General features: G+C 36.9%; 1 long non-coding RNA gene across 1 annotated transcript; it reads left to right on the plus strand.

The window, feature by feature from the left end:
• The first annotated feature begins 662 nt into the window (after positions 1-662).
• Positions 663-13,695, plus strand: LOC140605486 (uncharacterized). Its single transcript, XR_012008131.1, has 4 exons — positions 663-798; positions 3,375-3,488; positions 12,094-12,246; positions 13,523-13,695. It is a non-coding gene; the product is annotated as an uncharacterized lncRNA (long non-coding RNA).
• Positions 13,696-14,021: the final 326 nt, after the last annotated feature.

Raw genomic sequence — 14,021 nt, forward strand, 5'->3', positions numbered from 1 at the left:
AGATATATAATTTTATACTTGCCTGTCAGTTTTATTCCTCTGTTTACTACTATTATTTACATCAAGGTATTTTTCAGAAACTTATTTTTTTCTCAGGTTCTAAACATCAGTTCATAAATGAAAGGTCAAACTGTGACCAGTTGCCACTGTGGATGTAGAGAGAGTAGAAGAAACACACACATACATGTTTCTGTGCACTTCTTAAATATACTAAAGAAGAAAGGAAGGAAAGAAGGAGGGAAGAAGGAAAGGAAGAAGGGAAAAAATAAAACATGAAACGGAAGGGGAAAAAAGGAGAAATTCTGTAAGTAAATGACTAAGAATTTGCTGCCAAGCTTTCATTGAGCTCATTTACTTAAACTTTGATTTAAAGATAGAATATTTTACAAAAGAACCACCTATGACCCAGAAAACAAATTGCATCTTCACTCCTGGAAGCAAGTGGATACAGAAATCCCCCTTTATCCATGATCTTGCTTTCAGCAGTTTCTGTTACCAGAGGTCGGTCACAACCTAGAGGCAGATGACCCTCCTGATGAATCAACAGAAGGTCAACAGTTGCCTAACACTACGTCACAACGCCTCTGCTGTTCACCTCACCTCACCTTATCATGTAGCCATTTTCCCACCTCAGGTCAGGACAAGAAGAAGGCTGAGTACAGTACAATAAGATAAAGGAGAGACTGGACATTCACATCACTTGTGTTATAGTATATTTTTATAATAGTTTTATTTTATTATTAGTTGTTTTTCTTCATTACTTTCTGTGCCTGATTTGTAAGTTGAACTTTATCATAGGTAGGTATGTAGAGGAAAAAACACAGTGTACATATATATGGTTTGCAAGTAGGGACAGTTTCAGGCATCCACTGGGCATCTTGGAATGTATCCCCCATGGTAAGCGAGGCCTGCTGTGCTGTGGCTCTGTCTGCTTTAACATGGTCTTGAAAGAAAGAGTAACTTGCAGGCAAGTAACAATATCCAGTTTTTAAAAACCTTACTTTTTCTCCTTCAAGATGAAGACCTTTTCTGTGTCTGCCAACAAGTTTTCTTTATCTGGTGACCAGTGAAGGAACTTGACAGTTTTCATAAACCAAAAAGTAATTGAGAGATATAAATTTCAAATTGAAAATCTATAAATACGATTCAATTTGTTTGAGCAAAACCAGCTTCACTTTTTGGAGTCCCTGCACTCTCACCCTTGTGCTGATCTTGCTAATGTGTGGCAATGTGTCATCTTTTAATCTCTTTGGGTCTCTAGTCCCTTCTGGAGGTGAATCATTCCTTCCACAACTCTATACAATGTAGTGATTCTTAGCCTGGTTGGATAATTGGTTCTTACAAGAATCTGATAATAGCTATGACCAGTCTTCCCAATTTTCCCAGTAGTCTTCCTTCCTTCCTTCCTTCCTTCCTTCCTTCCTTCCTTCCTTCCTTCCTTCCTTCCTTCCTTCCTTCCTTCCTTCCTTCCTTCCTTCCCTCCTTCCTCCTTCCTTCCTCCTTCCCTCTCTCCCTCCCTCTCTCTCTCCCTCCTTCCCTCTCTCTCTCTCCCTCCCTCCTTCTCTCTTTTTTTCTTTATTTCTTCCCCCTCCCCTCCCCTCCCCTCCCCTCCCCTCCCCTCCCCTCCCCTCCTCTCCTCTCCTCTCCTCTCCTCTCCTCTCCTCTCCTTTCTCTTCTCCTCTCCTCTTTTCTTCTCTTCCATGTTCAGTGTCTCCTGCAGGTAATTACCCATTATGCCAGTTTTTGTAGCAATCAAGCCCCATCAGCAACATGGAACTGAGAGTCCGCATAGTCCCACTGCACTCTCTGAGAGACTACATAGATAGAATGCTGGCTTTTACCCTAAGCCCTGCATTGAATCATGTACCTAGACCTGGGACTTTGAATCTGGAGCTAGACCGGGATAACTTTGCATTTATTCTGGAGGCACAGTGGGGGCAACATTCAATGTTCCAGATCAGTGGGGGAAGTGTTGTATATTGTAGCAGTGGGGTCCTAATCAGTCCCTTCCTGTGGTGTGATTTTCACTATCGTTTTGGATGCTTAGTGTCCCTTGTTTTTATAAGTGATTTCTAGATTCTACATTGTTCTAGTAAATTCAGTGAACTATACAATATCCGCCCAGTAAATTCCTTTCCTACATAAGTTCACCAGAACTGGTTTCTGTTGTTTGCAGACAAGAGTCCTAATATACATAAAGGTAAGAAAAAAAAATATCAGCCTATAATTTCAGAATTTTATTGAGTCCCTTAAACCTATCCATGAATTCTGGCTCCCTCTCAATCTTGTGATATTGGTGATTTGGGGGGACTGTGGGGATAGGGGAGGGTGGGATAAGGATGCTTGCTCTAATCCAGTTAATTGCTAAAAATATAAGGGGTCTGAAAGTTTCAATTTTCTCAGCACATTAATATAAGCTTGAGCTTATTGAGCATTACTCCTAGAAAGCCAAATTTATTTAGGAAGTGTACACTTTTAATCCCAATTATGTACTTTAAATCTAGTTCTTGTTATTTTTGAGCTGAGGAACAGGACCAATCTCTGTTCACTGAGCAAGGTTAATCAAGAAAGGTCCTTCATAAATTCTTCTTCTGTAGTATGTACCAAAGAGGTTTTACTAGGGAAAAAAATAAGACACAAGCACTTACATATGGGTTTTCAGCGGGCTCACACAGACCCGATCCTACACTTCCCCCACACGAGTCTTTTCATAAAGAATTTCAGAAGTATTAACATGTAAGTTAGTCTACCTGTAGAATATATTCTACAAAGACAAGTTATACAAATCAATCTGAGCATGTTTACAGAGTACAGATGGGCTGCTGTTGAATATCTAGTTAACGTATAACCAGCCTGTTACATATCTGAAACACCAGCTATGCACAAACATTGCATAGATTTTGTTAAAATATAAATTATTGACATTTGGGCTAAGAAGATGAATAAGCAATGTGTGTGTGTGTGTGTGTGTGTGTGTGAGAGAGAGAGAGAGAGAGAGAGAGAGAGAGAACTTTTCTCCAAAGTCATCAAGCTCTCCTAGCAGGACTTATAGCAGCCCTTGTGAGGTAATTATTATCATTAAAATTGTAAACACAAAGAAACTAGAAAGTATGGGATCCAGACAGTAAGTGAGCTGGGCAGGTGACATGACTTCAGAAAACGGGGACAGAGGGAAAACAAACCTGTTTCCTTGAACCCCCTTTTGTGCTTTCTCTCATTTTGATCATGTAATTTCTAGACGGTCCAAAAACAGTTCAAAAGTAGATTTTCCTTTCCCCCTTTTAGAAGTCAATTTTCTTTGAAACACAGAGACAAACAGTTTGCCTGCTGCCTTCTTTGCTTATTAAAATGTATTGTTTTCCCTCCACTTGTAGTTCAGCTACCTGTGGCTAAGGCGAGCACCATCTTCTCCCCTGCAACCAGCATGTACTTCTCGTCTGCAGCCCACCAAGGAACACGAGCAGAGGCAGCCAGAGGATGTGGCTTGTGTGAGCCTTGGAATTATTCATTGTAGACAGAATTTATCTTTAATACTCCTGGAAGTCTCCAAAGTCAAATCTATTCCCCAGGCAGGCATTAAGTACAGGAAAGCAGACCTTTCCCACTCAGGCTGAGGTTGAATGATCATCTCCATGACAGAGTGATTGTCCATGAGAACGGAGTCTTTGGCTTCTCTGCCATCAGGGGAGTTGTTTATGGCCATTTATACTTTTTGTATAATGAGGACACCTGTTTGCTAATAACTGAACTGAGAGTAGCACAACACAGAATTAAAAAATAACATGGGACTACATTGCAGATCACATACAGAGACAGATAGATCTTTGCTCTTGGTAGCTTAACGGACCATAGCTTTCCTAAGTAGCTAAATTGTCTTACAGATTTTCTAGTATTTATTGCATTTCATTTTAATAAGCAGTTATTATAGTCGAATAACTAATTACTTTGTAGCAGGTATAACAAATATCATGGAGGTGTCATCAATTAAAGTGTTTTATCACTGCTTTTCCTGTGTCACAAGGTAATAATCAAAGGCAGAGCTTAAAAGAAATAAAATGAGTTCCATTAGTGAAGCAAATTAAGATTTCATTTTCAGTGAGACTCAGTATGCTTCAATGCTGCATGAATAAGCTAGCATAGACCAGAAACAATAATTTTATCAAAGTGATTTGTGCTGAATGTGTGAATAAACAAAAAAGATTTTCTGAGTCCATTCAGGGGCCAGTGTCCCCCTGAAGGAGCGCAGTGTTTGGGTTCCTTTTCTCTTTTACCTGGAAGACTATATAGAGAAGGCAAAGTCTTCAGTCTTAATTTGTGACTATGGTATAGAGGATGAGACTGCAAAATTCAAATAGGCTTGAAATAAGAAAGTTCTTATACTTCTATGGAGTCTATATGGAGGTCATATTTAAAAATGAAGACTAAACTCAGAACATTAAGGCATTGATTTTTTTAAATGTCTGCAATGGGGCATGTTGATTGATATCCTTTTTGAGAAGTCAAGGGTCAGACAAACTGTAATAGGAATTTACTAGTTCTCCAGGGAGATTGATAAATATAACTGTTGATGCAAGACATCAAAAGTAAAAGTAACCAAGAATCAAGGGACTAAACTTTCAAATTACCGCCCTTCCCTTTTTTTTTTGAGAGAGAGAGAGAGAGGGAAAGAACGAGCATGTAGACAGAGGCAGGTAGGGGGAGAGGGAGAGAGAGGATCTTAAGCAGGCTCCATGCTCAGCATGGAACCTGTCGTGAAGCTCGCTCTCATGAACCTGAATTCATGACCTGAGCCAAAATCAGGAGTTCGGTGCTTAATAGATTGAGCCACCCAGGTTCCCCTACCAACCCCTTTTTGATTATACATGTATAAGTTATCATATGTATTTGAGTATATATATATATCTTTGTGTGTGTGTATCTGTGTGTGTGTGTGTTCTTAGAAACAGTTGATGGAATCATGGAATATTTGAAACATAGAACCAAAGGAAGTTTCGAGGATCACATTATCACAATATTTATTTCTCTATTTTTGTAATAAAAAGCTGAGGACAGAGAGCTCAATTGGCTTGTCCAATTTCATAGTTAATGATGAGGGACAGCAAGCACTTCCTTAACATTTAACAATACTATTTGCACATAAATAATAATCTATGTTCCTACTTTAAAACTTCAGTTTAGCTCACTCTGCAAAAAGAATTTTAATTTGGCTTCAAATTTCATCTCTTTACTCACCAATATAAAGGGTATTTGTAGCCTCATGCAGAGTAAAAATTACTTTAAATTGCTTCTGAAATTCAGTTACTACTTAGTACCAATGTTCTGACCATTATTTTGCAAGTAGAATGTGATCATGTTAATACTACTTAGTTGCAAATGCCCACCTGCCCAGGCAGAGCTTTGGGGCCAATCCCTTCCCAAATGATATCAAGAATCCCCAGTGAGGAGCAATTTACTCAGGAACATAGCTCTTAGTGTTCTTTTCTTCCAGATGCTTCTTGGAAGTTTGCTGTCCCCAAATCCTAAGCCTCTACTTTATGATGCTTCTGTCCTGTTTCTGTGTGGCTGGTCCCTGTGAAGTCACTTGGGCATCAAAACAGTACTTTTATTTTTGTCCCCAGTGCAATACTTGTGCTCAGAGCCTCATGACATCTTCAGGACACTCTTACAGCATCCTTCAGATGCAGGACTCATCTAATACTTCCCAGTTTCTCCTCTGTCCTTTCACTCCCTTCTAGCTTCAAAAAGCTTCTCCATTTTCCAGAAAATATTACAAGACAAATGAATACTTGCAGAGGAGAAGAATGTTGTTCCTCTGCCATCACTGAAAAAAACATTCATGTTGCAGCTTCACTCTGTGGAGACAACTTTTCAGGAATATCTTGAGATACATTTTACTTTCTGAAGATGGGTCATCGTTACTCTAATCATTCACTTCTGTTTGTAAGGATGATGGAAGTCTTTGTGGTTTGGCCAAAATATTGAGACTCCATTAAGATATGGCTCCTCTAGTCATTCAGATAAAAACCATCTCTAAAGTAACTTCCAAAAGGAAAACTGTGTTTTGTCTCTGCTTCTAGTGCCCCACTTTTATAAGTTCCAAATGGACCTCAAGACTTTTTCTGGGCCATTGACATGGAAAATGATAGTTGACAGTCTGTGGCCATTAAAAAGCATTCTTGGGAGTGCTGTCATGGCATTGGGCAGCCATTACTGTCATGTTGTGGGTAAAAAAAGGTAAAATCATGGTATTTTAAAAATGGAAGGGGACTTGGAAATAATTTTATTCAACTCCCTTGTCTTACAGATAAAAGTAGTCATGTAACAATTTGTCATTTTATACCCAATTTGGAATCTTGCAATATTCTTCTATAAAATGAAAACATACAATCAAATAAGGTGTTATTCCTTGCAGAGACACTTGATTTGGGCATCACATTTCTATTCCATGTAACCACTGCACTGCTATATACTGTGGTAATTCCCATCCTTGATTTATAACAACCCCAGGTGCATTTTAGACTCCATCCATGAAATTACTGAAACACCTCAAAAATAATTCACATTTTAGTAAAGAATTCCACAAAATTCTTTCACAGTAGGGGAGTATTTCACAGTCAAATAAGATTAGGAAGATAAAGCAGCTTCTAAAATAGTGGAATTCTTAGAGCACTGATAAAATTAGTAGAAAGCTAAATGAATATCATGAATGGATAAGGAGGAGGAGACCAAAGATAAGAAAATGTACTTTATGTTTTCATGGATAAATGCAATAACATTTAAGTTTCTGAAAATTCTCTCAGGATGTTCAAATTCATTTCCAACTCAACTGATTGCCTAGTTCCCCTTGTATCACATTATATCAGCCTTGGATCTTCATGGCTCCCCAGTGAATTTCCAGTTCCTTGCCCTTTAGAAGAGCCATCTGCTGTATGAGTTCCCACTGGGTCTGACATAAACACTGATGTGTGAGTTCATCCTGAGGAGGGATAGTGTCTACTAAGTCCTTGGAACCTGGTGCCACCCAACATGTGGTTATTATGCTTATTTTTCTCAAGGCATCTTCTCTGACAAAGGTTATATTACAGGGCCAGTTTAGCTGAAGCTGGCACACTAATTTTATCTAATTAATTGAAAAACATTTAAAGTGGTGATTAAAGCATTGGTGGTCATTGAGAGCCCTAGATGATAAGAGCTCTTTTCTCAGGGGTTGAAAAATCTCTATTTAAACAAACAAAATGGCCACAGGAATTGAAAATATTTAAACGATATTTTCCCCATGAGTCAAATCTGATGATGGAGATCCACTAGAGTGATTGTATTGACATAGTTTATAGAAGGGTCATCAAAGTACCATTGACTGGAAGCAAATTGGTTATAATTCACCTGAGAATGTTGTGGTGCCTGCCTCCATTGTCTTCTGAAGTCGACTTATAAAATCAGACCAGCATCCTCATGGACGTATTTAATAATGCATTCGAGCAGGCATTTTGCCAAATCCCTTTGAGATAGTATTAAATAGAAAGGTGTTTTAAACATTCATTTTGATGAATGGCACGTAGGTAATGACCTTGTTCGGTCCACAGAGCTGATACACAATAAAGGCATTGACTAACAGAGAATTTATTTTAGTAAGGTGGAATTCATTTTTGGTACATTGGATATCTATCTATCTGTGTGTTCTTTATTTCAATTTTAGAAGATTTTTTTCTAATTAAGAAATTAATACATATTCATTGTAGAAAATTAGGAAAATACAGAGAAAAGAGAAAGAATAAAAAAATTATCCCTGAAAAATAACTACTCCTTATTTTTGTATAAATCCTTTAAGATATACAAATATATATTTATGTTTTATATTTTATATTGTTTTTTATATTTAATCTTATCAAAATTTTTGTATTTATTACCATCAAATTAAAATTAAATAGTACATATTATTGTAAAATTTGATACTTTTAAATATAATGCATTTAATGGAGGTATTAAATATATTAAATAACATAATTATTTTTTAAACTCTCTATTTGGTTATTTACATAGTTTCCTTTTTTGGGGTGGTTATTATGAGTAATTAATTCTTTGATGAACATTTGTGTATTTAAATCTTATTAGTTTCTTTTTAATTATGTAAAATTTAAGCATATCAGAACATGATTATACCCCATGTCAAGTTCCTAGAAATATTCATTTGGATAAAAGGGTGGGAGAGCTGTCAAGTACTCTTGCCATATAGGGTTAGATTGTTCTCCAAAATATTTTTTAGATCACAGTACTCTTGCCATATAGGTTTAGATTGTTCTCCAAAATATTTTTTAGATCACATTATCAGTTTAAGAGAGTTCATTTCCTCTTCCTTAATCAAGTCTATGGGTTTTAGTAATGCATCATTTAAATCCCATTTATTTGCATGAGAGAAAGATATTGCTAATAATATTATAATGCATAAATCTTATTTTAATAAGTTTTTACTTTCCCAAAGAAGTATTTGTATTCATAACTTACAGGGAATAGTGGTAGTTCCTTCTTCCCTTTCTAGTCTCATCCTTTGATTTTTCTCTTAATATTTTCAAATCCCCATGCTAACTGCTTTCAGGGTCCTGAATATACCATGATTTTTGTTTTCTCTGGGCCTTTGAGTATTTCCCCATTCTTCTAGCCCATTTTCCCATCCTTCCCTCCTTGGCCTCATTTCATCCTCATTGTCTGAGGCATCTTCTCTGTGCTCTCTGGGTGGGCTAGACACCTCTTTTCTGGGTTCTTAAACACTAGGTGACACCTCTAATATAGTATCCTCCCCATCTATCAGAAATTAAATATCCATCCAATGGATTATGGTCTCTGTTAGATGGTGAAATATGCAAGGACAGAGAATCTTATCTAAACACCAGAGAAAAGTACTCAGCACAAGCTAGGCTCTCTATGAATATTTGCTGAGTTCCTTGTGCATTATGTAATTGTTTTAAAGTCACCATGTAGATTGGGGTTTTTAATCTGGCATTCAGGAATATCTGTGATTTATTTCCAGAATGGTTCTTGAAATTCGTGTACCCTATCACTAGATTTTCAACAAGCTTAAATAAATTTAGCATGTTTTCCGTATTGTGTTGCTTTAGAGCAAGAGCCTTTAGTGGGGCAAAATAAACATTATCTAGGCTAACTAATAAAGCATGGTTAGAGAACAATTTAAATATTTGTGTATTAATATTTTACCATTCTTGTCAATCACTTAATTTTTTTGAGTTTTTAAAGAGAGAGTGAGAGATGAGCATCAGCAGGAGTAGGAAGAGAAGGAGAGGAGAAGCAGATTTCCCATTGATCGGGAAGCCTGATGGTGGGCTGGATCCCGGGACTCCAAGATCATGGCCTGAGCTGAAGGCAGACACTTAACAGATCCAGCCACCCAGGCACCCCTTTCAATCACTCTAAAGATGACTATTGAAGGATATTTAAAAAACGTTTTTGTAATCGGATTATCTAAATGACTGTCAGTAGGACTTTAGTTGTACTGATGTGAAAAGAGGTTCACAAAAAGTTGTCAGGGAAAAATGCAACATGTAGAACAACATATATAATAAGTTTTGATTTTTATGTTGAAAATTGTTAGAAAGCATATGATAAAAGTATTAATAGTGTTTACCTCTGAGGAGATTAATAAATGGAGCATGTGCATTTTTTTATAACTAATATTAGCTTTGTTATGAATAAGTAAGCGATTCTAGGTTATACTTTCTTTGTTAGAACACAGCAATCTACAGTATATTCAGATTGGGGTTTGTGACTAGGAAAAATTATTTATGAATTTAATTTGCTCATCTGAAAAGAATGTAAATAAATATAAAGATTCTAGGGGTAGGAAACACTACAGATAAGTTATTACCAATGTGTAAAACATAGTATCTGAGTGTAAAAGCAAAGGAGCTAAGACTATTTATTTAAAAGTAGGACATATGGAAATGATTTCACAATAAATATTTAGTGACTGGCTGCTATGCATAATGCCCCTAATGGGATGGTAATGAACAGAAATCACAGATTCATGGAAAATTGGAAAAGGTGTATGCAGTTAGGTATCTGGATCTGTCCATGGTCTGGAAGGCAGACCTCTGGACACAGCCCAGGGACAGTAGTTGGTCTACATGTGAGCAGATATTTTGAACATGGAACACCTGGGGCAGCACAGGCACGGGCCAATCAGAAGGTACACAGGCTCTGGCACTGGGGTAGAGGCCTGGAAGCCCATCTGTAGCAGCAATAACCTTTTGGCTCCTGGATAAAGGTAAGCTAAGGCAGCACAGGTCACAGGTCTCAGGGAGCCATGGGGCTAAATCCAAGTAACAATCCAATTTTTCAGGGTTTATAATGCTTACTGTTATTATTTTTTCATATTTTAGAAATTGGCATTGGATAGTCTGCTCATGAAATACATGTTAAATGAAGACATTACATTTGTAATAAATAAAAATGTAGATTTCAATGGCTTAAACTGTGGTTTTTTTCCTTAGGTTTTTCCACTATTCTAACTTTTAGTCACATAAATATCTTTGTAACTACTCTTCAGACCACTTTTACCCCAAATAAAATGGCCAAGTTAAATGTCATTCACCTTAGCTACTTTGGCACATTTTCTAGAAGTTGGTATTTTTTTAGATGATAAAGTACTAATAATAACCCTACAAATATAGTGAGTTTAGAGATGTCCTCAGGATACCAATGCTTTAAACTACCAAATATATATATATATACATATTATTAACAACATATTTATTTTTGAACCATAGTTCATGGTAGGCCCTTCACAATAACGTCTTAGTTTTTCTATAGCATTTCACAAGACAGCATATGCGGTTTCATTTACTGATTGCAATAATCTTTTGAGAGAGACAATATAATTCATATTTTATAAATATGGAAACTGAGGCTCAGAGAAATCAAACTATTTACTTCAATGGACACAACTTAGAAGTCACATAATTAGAGCTAAAATACTAGGATGTTTTTCCCATACATCTAAAATTCTTTGTACCACATTCCACTATCTGATGAGTTGGCTGCCTTTTTTTTTTTTTTTTTTGGCGGCTTTTTTTTTTTTTTAAAAGGTTTTTAGTATTGACTACAAATAACAGTTATGGTTAGTTTGGCTTTAAAGGAAGATGCTTTAAAGGCCTTTATAAATTTTTCATAGACTAAAAGCTTTTGCCTTTCAGGATGTAATAAAAATTCTCAATTACATAAATGTTGATTAGTTGGTTTTATAATATTGAATAATAGTCTCCATTGAGAAAAATGTATTAATTCCCTTCCTTTACATCCCATTTTCATTAACAAACCTGAAATGTGTGATGTGCCACAAATTCCTCTATGTATTTGATAATCCTTTGGGGTTTGTGTTATATAGCCAACAACTGCCACCACCAACCTACAGAAGCAGATGCTTTATGAATTATAGATTTTTGCATAACAGAAGTCAATGGCCACAAGTCCATTTGGATTTTAATAATTCAGAACTAATTTAATACAATTAGAGTAGGACAGATCCTTGTTACATGACAAAATAAGAAAAAGGTAGACAAACAATTAATTTGGTTAACTCAGGAATATTTTAAGTAAAGATTGAAATTAGTCTACCAGTTCCATTAATCAGTGTAAGCACTGTAAATCCAAAGGAAAAATCATGTGCAGGTGACAAAAATTTGTCTATTTTCTTCCCATTAACAGTAAAATATAGGCTCTTTTGCAGCCCAAGAATCATATGCTGTATATCTATGGAATATAAAATATCTATTAGAATATAAAATATCTTGTACTATTATGATGGTTAATTTAGTGTATCAACTTGACTGGGAAGAGGGAAGCCCAAATAGCTGCTCAAACATTTTTTGGGGTCTGTTAGGATTTTCCAGAAGAGATTAGCATTTGAATACATGGGCTGAACAGAACAGATTCCCCGCCCTCCCCCGGCTCCCCCAACTTCTAGCCCTCCAGTGTGAGTAGGTGTCATTCAATTCATTGAAGGCTGAATAGAACAATAATGTAGCGGAAAGTTGGATTTGTTCTCTGCCTGAATGACTGAACTGAGCCTATATTTGCCTACAGCACTCCTGGTTCTCAGGCTTTCACACTCTAGCTAGAGTCTACATGATCCACAATCAGCTCTCCAGCTTTCAGGCTCCCAAACTACACTGCTGGCTCTCCTGGGTCTTCAGTTCACAGATGGTAGATTGTGAAATTTCTCAGCCTCCATAACGGGTGAGCCAATACCCTACATTAAATCTCTTTCTACAAATATATTTTAATAATATATGACTATACTTATAAATTATGTATCTAGAAAGAATTAACATAAGAGATGTAATTATATATAATTATAATATTTATATATTATATGTCTAAAAGGATTTAATATAAGATTTTCAGGTATTTAATATAGTATTAATTAATACGTATTTTATATATATCCTATTGGTTATGTTTCTTGAAGAACCTTGCCTAGTAAAACCATAAATATCCTTATTTGCTGGGTGTGCTGGACTGAATATAATCCTTCCAGAAATGGCCACATTTTAATCCCAGAGACTTGTGAATGACCTCCTATGGCAAAAGGGACTTTGCCAATATGATAAAAGTTAAGGATCTCCATATAGAGAGATGATCCTGGTAGGACCTAAATGTCATCACAGGGTCTTTACAAGAAAGAGGGAGAGGGAGATTTGATTACAGAAAAGGAAGGTACCCTGATGCCAAAAGCAAGATGCTATGCTACTCCTTTGAAGATGGAGGAGGGGCTACCTGCCAGGGAATGTAGATGGCTTTTAGAAGTGGGAAAAGGCGAGGAAATACCCCTAGAGCCTCTGCTGACCCATTGTCTTTAGTCGGGTGAGACTGATTTTGGACTTGACTTTCAAAACTGTAAGATAATGTATTTACCCTGTTTTAAGCCATTAAGTGTGTGGCGATTTCTTATAGCAGCAGTAGAAAACTAACCTGGTGTTGGAGCCTATTCTGGATTTTGTTCTTTCCTGATAAAATCCCTATCAAGGATTTGGATGTCTCACATAGCACATTTGCCTCTGGATATTTTACTCCCATAATTCCAAGGAAGGTATTTGGAAGGGATAGGCCTGGGGTTGATGAAAGTCTCACTCAAAACTTCTGGAAAGTTTCCAGGGGAAACCAACTAGGGATCTGTGGGTCTGGCTGGGCTCTCCATAAGCCTGTCTGTGGGAACTAGACAAGGTGTTTCTCTCAGTACAATGTTCGGCAGCCAGTCCTTAGGAGGAAATGATCCAGCCTGGGTCCTGGCACCTGGTATCCTGCCCACTTATGCAGATCATGGATAAGATGATGAATAAACCAAGAGGAGAAGCCAGATTCTCTGATAAAATATCCCTATAAAGTACAATAAATTACTGGAATCATTTAATCAAAGGAGACAGACATTCAGAATGATGAAGCCCAGGAATTGCCCAGGGAAGGAAATTAGCATAATTTAAGAGTAATTTTTTTTTTGGTACTATTTTAACAGATAAGAAGTATAAAAAGAAAAGGTACAACATCTGAGGGGTTTGGGAACCTATGCTTTATTTGCCCTGTGCAGCATCCTTAGCTTTTCACAAGTGAGAAATGACAAGAGAATGGTTACCATCAGCCAGCTACACTCTTGGCAAGCAGGCTGGCCACAGAGCGGCTCAGTCATATTCGGGTGGGTATATCAACTCTCACTTTCCTTTTGGTGCCTTAAGACTTAGTAAGTTGTTTCAGAAACCAATAAATCTAAATTGCAAGCACAGAGTCTACATTTCTGTATCATCATCTGTTTGCCCCCGGGCACTCTGATCTTTGCTTGATTCATCTGCTGCTTTGCTTTGCTTCTCTTTGAGTCATCATCTCCTTGAGAGGCTTTTGAAGTACCTCTACTGTGCCCCAATGATTTATAGCGATTTCAGGATTCAGGGTTTTCACCTTTGACTCACAGTTCTCTTTTGCCTTTGAACGTGGGCTTGGAATAAATTGAACTGAGATAA

The sequence above is a fragment of the Canis lupus genome, chromosome 15 (genome assembly GCF_048164855.1).
Source record: "Canis lupus baileyi chromosome 15, mCanLup2.hap1, whole genome shotgun sequence".
NCBI classification, from domain to species: domain Eukaryota; kingdom Metazoa; phylum Chordata; class Mammalia; order Carnivora; family Canidae; genus Canis; species Canis lupus.